A 6,309-nucleotide genomic window follows, 5' to 3' on the forward strand; every position below is an offset into this window, starting at 1 on the left:
TGTGTGTGTGTGTGTGTGTGTGTGTACATACATATTTCGGAATTTCTTGCACTTTCTTCAGTACCACAACCAACTCATTTATATCCTTATACACCCATTACCTATTTTTCTATTTTCGATTGCATTGTTTACATATACATCGTCATCGGCATAAACCCGTGTCCTAGTATTAAATCTATATCGAGCGAGTGAGCTTCATCTTGGTGGTTGCAGAGGCTGAGTTGATTATTCACACCAAGGGCCGTACAGAAGGGCCGGAGAATTTATTGCAGGCTAGGATTGGCAGGCGACGAGGAAGTGCGAGTCGCTCTTTGCAAAGGTCTTGGCAAAGTCGAGATATAGCACACTCACATTTGAGTGGTTGAACTGTTGTTTCAGTGTCCAGTCTTAATGCTGTAGAAGGTGTATAAGGCAGTTCCTCCTTGGACGGAAGCTATGCTGCGTATTTGTGAGGAAATTATTTTCTTCCGGGAACTTCCTTCTGATAATGCGTTGCTTGACATTGTTAACATGTGAGGTCAGAGAGATAGGCCTGTGATTTTTAAGCATCTACTCTGCCCCCTCCTTTGTGAACAGGGCATATTACACCTTCTTTTAACATTCTGGGAAGTTTACTGCATGCAAAGAAACTCTTTAAAAAAAAGTATCCGCATTGGTTTTGCAAGTGCTTTCTAGCATGTCTTTAGAAGAACAACAGGAAGATCCATCTGGGTCCGTGGCTGAGTGGAGTTCATCTCATCAATGGCCGATATTACATAACTTTCTTTATAAACAGCTTTCCATTCTGACCTCTTTTCAGAGCTATCCTAGAGTAGTCGGAAGCTTTATCTGGTGGTAGGTTGTAAAACTACATTCCCTCTCCCCTCACTTTTTTTCCTCCAGTCGTGTTTACCTTACTGTTGTTGGCACTCCGTCGCTTACGACGTCGAGGGTTCCAGCTGATCCTGTTGATGTAGAAATTCCAATGAAGGGACCTTGGATTTATGTTAGAAACCAGCTCTTTCTCTATTGGTAAGAAATCTTGAAATAAAATTGAAAAATGACGTGCACACAGACCAGACATACATACATACATACATACATACATACGGTTACAGTATTTAGAGCTTGAATTTGTTATACCCGCTATTTGTAATGGTGTTGATGGTGGTGGCGATGTAGTGCCGTTTGGCCAGAAAGTTATTTCAAATAATGCAATCACATTGCATGTAAATACCAAGTGGTGATAACTCACCAGGGGTTGTAATGTTTGAGTGGGGACCAAAGAGAATGTGGCCATGGCGTTTATAACTTATTCATTTCTCAGCATCGAAAAATTACGGAGTTGAGCTTGTGGTGCTTCTTTTACGGATGTGCGTGAGAACGTGTGAGCGAGTGTATGTGTGTGTGTGTGTGTGTGTGTGTGTGTGTGTGTGTGTGTGTGTGTGTGTGTGTGTGTGTGTGTGTGTGTGTGTGTGTGTGTGTGTTTGGAAACAGAGGTTGGTGGGGAATTACAGGAGGAGGTTGAGAAGATGAGGAAGAGGTGGAGGGGGAAGTCCTGGGGGGAATTATGCTGGTAATTGAGTCACATGATTGTTGCTGTTATTGGTATTGTTTTATTACTGCTGTTGTTATTGGTGATCTTATTAATGTCCTTTGTGGTTGTATTGTACTCGTTGTTAAGATGCTACTTTTGTTGTTGGCAGTGTTGATGGTGTTGGGGTGGTTACTATCTATGTTGATGTCATTTTTGTTGTTGTTGTTGTTGTTGGACGAATACTTTGAGTCAAGACCGGGAGATTTCTGTCGCAGAGGCATCGAGGAACTTATTGAACGATGAGAAGAAGTCGTAAACAACAACGGAAAGTATATTACTGATTAATTTGTTGTAGTCTTTTTGTTTAAAATAAATTTGCGTGCGTGCGTGTGTGCTTGTGTGTGTGTGTGTGTGTGTGTGCAAAATGAGCACCCTTTAATTTTGCCCAGATTGCTTTTAAGCTTGGTGTGTCGATGCAACCCTGAATTTTGATTACGATCAACCGCTTACTTTATCTCTGAAATAAAAGAATCTGATGCTATTTGGAATTAAAGTTGGGAAATTTAGCTAATTTTAGCCAATCAACAGACAGAGTGGCATTAGCAGCTTGTTACCATGACAACCGCACGCTGTGTTGTGGTTCACTTCACTGTTGTCTGCGACTTCGTGGTTCATTTCACTGCTGTCTGTGACGCCCGTTGTTCTATGTTGATTCTACGCACTCGATTCTTCACACCACGAGATTCTTTTCACCCGCGTTTTGTTTTAATATTTCTGTGTATTAGTATATTACATATTTTTCTGTGCTTCTGTGTGTTAGTATTTTTTCTGTGCTTTTTCCTGTGTTACTATTTTTACATATTGTTCATTTCATATATGTTATTCTTAGCGTAGTTTACAAATCCTAGTATGAAAACGTTACTCAACTTTGGAGTTTTGGAGACAGACGCCCTCTTCACACGCACCCCCCCCACACACCCACACACACATATGAATGCATAAATGTACATATAAACTTATATGTGAATACAGACATCCACATGCACTTAATATATTAATGCTGTATACAAATACATGACAGGTATATATAATATTGAAATACGCATAAAGTAAACACATGCAGACAAACATATCGATATAACAAATTTTTAAAAATAATAAAAAAATACAATCAATGAAGTGACAAAAGAAACAGTAAGATGATATATGTTGATTTTATTTCTGTTTATTTAGAAACCTACAATGAACAAGTCATCTCATAGACGCTAAACTATAAATTTTATAGGGTACAACTTTTAAGTTGACACTTGCTCCGCTAAACGCAGAAAATTTCTGTTTCGCTATTGGCTAAAAATAGAGAGTTTCTCCGATTTTTAAACCTCTGTAACTTTTTCCTCCAATTTTTTTTCTCCACAACATAATACCTTCATACTAATGAGACTGGAAGACTACATTATTATAGCCGATTTTCAGATATTTTAAACTTATTTTTAAAAAATGCATATTTTGCGAATAAAAAAACTAGATCCTAAAGTAATTGACTACCTCTCCTTCCAAAATTGTTGGCCTTATGCTGAGATTTGAAACAATTAAAGGTGGCGAACTAACACAGTCGTTAGCGCGTAGGTTCTTCCGGTTCTTGAGGTTCTGAGTTCAAACTCTACCGAAGTCGACTTTGCCTTTCATCTTTTCGGTGTCGATGAAATAAAGCACGAAGTACTTTATGTATGTATGTATATGCATATATGCATGTGTATATATGTATGCATAAAAGGTTGAACAGATAGAACACAAGGAGAAAAAGTTAGACGAAAGCAGAGCAAATGGAAAATTAGATGAAAACTTACCGGATGGGGAATATAGACAAAGACACGATACACGGAATATTCACAGCTGAGTCTTCCTTGTCAGTCAATGAGCCAAAATATCATCGTTGTTTCGCGCCATTATCATTGATACCACTCAGTCTTGGAGGCGCCAGTGCTGTTATTAAGCTACGGGAAAAAGCTAGCGAATGTATACTGAGACAGAAACAAACAAGACGTTATATCAATACAACAGACGAAGAATTATGCATATATAACGGCTATATACAACAGAAGAAAATAATAATAATTATACAAATACCATAAATACCTTAGAAAGAGTTTTGCAGCTATATATGTATGTATATGGGTAAACAAATCAATAAAAACAAAAACAACAAAAGTTAAAAGGCTGAAAAATCAGTTTGAAAACACACACACACACAGTTCTTTCAAAAGTGCTTCTGACACATTGATTGGCGACAACGGTTGGCTAAGGGCTTAATTATAGACACACATACGCACACGCGCACATACGTACATATACACATACTTGGCATTGATCTCTAAGAACCTATCAAGGCGATACCCTTGTAAAAAGATAAGATATCAATATCGTTTAAGGCGGTGAGCTGACAGAATCGTTAGCGCACCGGACAAAATGCTTAGTGGTATTTCGTCCGTCTTTTACGTTCTGACTTCAATCCATAAAATATGAATCCGTCGATCACTGGGGGTGATTTAATCGATTTATCCACACACCCGAAATTGCTAGTCCTGTGCCAAAATTTGAAACTAATAATAATAATAATAATAATAATAATAATGATAATTCGTTTTATTGGCCACAAGGGCTAATATCAATTAAAGACATGTAAGGACAAAGACAGGAAGAAGGTTACAAAAGGTTTTGTCCGAAAATGTAGGAATGTTCGTCTAAACAGAGGAAGAAAACGGAGAAAATAATAATAATAATAATAATAATAATAATAATAATAATAATAATAATAATATAATTTCATTTGATTAACCAGGACGCTATCAGTAGTCTGTCTGTTTGCGTGCTTGTCTGTCTCTGTTTTATCTCTCCTCCGTCTCTCTCTTTCTTTACTCAATGATTTTAAAAACGTATGAAGGTCAACTTTAGAACTATAAAAAAATAGTAATTAAAGAAAGTAGAAGCTGCTAACGACAACTGAAGAAGCGAATGAATGCATAAATAACTCTAAGCCGCAATGAAGTTAAGTATCTTCTACAGCTGACTTTCTTCAATGCCATGGTAAGCATAGTTGTTGTTGTTGTTGTTGTTGTTGCTGCTGTTTTTATTATCATCGTTATTTATTTATATTGTGTAGAAAGCAGTAACAACTGTTGCACGCAAAAAAGACGTACACACAATCATATACACGAATAAATGTGTATATGCACAATAAGAGGGAAAAGGAGAGAAGAGAGAATAAGAGAGGGTGAAAGATGATAATACATATATAAATTACTCTCTACACACAAACAAGTACACATATACATCAAACAACTTGTAATTAAAGAGATTTAGTTTCTGCTTGGACTTCCTTCCGAATTTTGAACGCCTGTGCAAAAGCAAACAGACACCACTATTGCCTTTAAATGACAAACCTAATGAAAGCATATCTCTACATATCCATAATGGAAAGTTGTATACTCGATGTAATCTTCTTAATCTTTCAAATGTGAAATGTATAAGGCGGCGAGCTGGCAGAAACGTTACCCCGCCGGGCGAAATGCTTAGCAGTATTTCGTCTGCCGTTACATTCTGAGTTCAAATTCCGTCGAGGTCGACTTTGCCTTTCATCCTTTCGGGGTCGATAAATTAAGTACCAGTTACGCACTGGGGTCGATGTAATCGACTTAATCCCTTTGTCTGTCCTTGTTTGTCCCCTCTATGTTTAGCCCCTTTGTGGGCAATAAAGAAATAAGAAACATAATGACTATAATTGATTCTTATTCCATGCCAGAGCGATCACATATAATCATACCAATAAACATGGAATCTTCAAACTCTTTTCTGATCTCATTTAGAGTGTTACGATCATATGCCCCTAGGATTTCATTTTGTATGGTATCAAATAGGAAATTAGCTCGTCATTTAAGTCGATGACTTACTTCTGCATCGCATTCTTCGGCAAGTTCTGTGTCACGCTGAATCTCCCTGAGAACTACGTTAAGGGTACACGTGTCTGTGGAATGCTCAACCACTTGCACGTTAATTTCACGAGCAGGCTGTTCCATTGATCGTATCAGCTGGGACGGAGTGCTCCTGTCCTGTGTATATATATTTGCCAACTAAATTTGATGGTCCCATTATACATTACTATTTGTTTTATACGCACTCATATATATATATATATATATATATATATATATATATGCGTACACACGCATTCACACACACATATGGTCATGGGCTAACAGGTTTTGGGGATCTGACGATACGCCATAAAGCTAAACCCTTTATGGACGACAAACCTAAGGTAATCCCATAAACTGGCCTTCCCTATTTTTAATATGTATATACATACATGCACACATACATACATACATACATACATACATACATACATACATATGTATTGGAATAATTACTGTGAAGCATTATGTAGAATATATTGTATAAAGGATCGTGGGTAAGGACAGAACAACGCGAAATAATTCATATATTTGTTTTCTTGTGATTTGCCTTGCATTGTTCTGGCCTTACCAACGATCCTTTATACAATATACATGTCTATCTATCTATCTATCTATCTATCTATCTATCTATCTATCTATCTATCTATCTATCTCTTCTCACGGACGTGCTGTCACATCGGCTGCGAAGGTAAACGTTTATTTGACCTTTTACTGTCCACATTTTGTTGGAATTTTTAAATAATTTTGTTGCGAAGCACCTAGGCTTCATTTGTGTGTATTTTCAAGGGCAGGAATTGACCCCCAGGGGCAGTTTCGGCC

This window comes from Octopus bimaculoides, chromosome 13 (genome assembly GCF_001194135.2).
Source record: "Octopus bimaculoides isolate UCB-OBI-ISO-001 chromosome 13, ASM119413v2, whole genome shotgun sequence".
NCBI classification, from domain to species: Eukaryota; Metazoa; Mollusca; class Cephalopoda; order Octopoda; family Octopodidae; genus Octopus; species Octopus bimaculoides.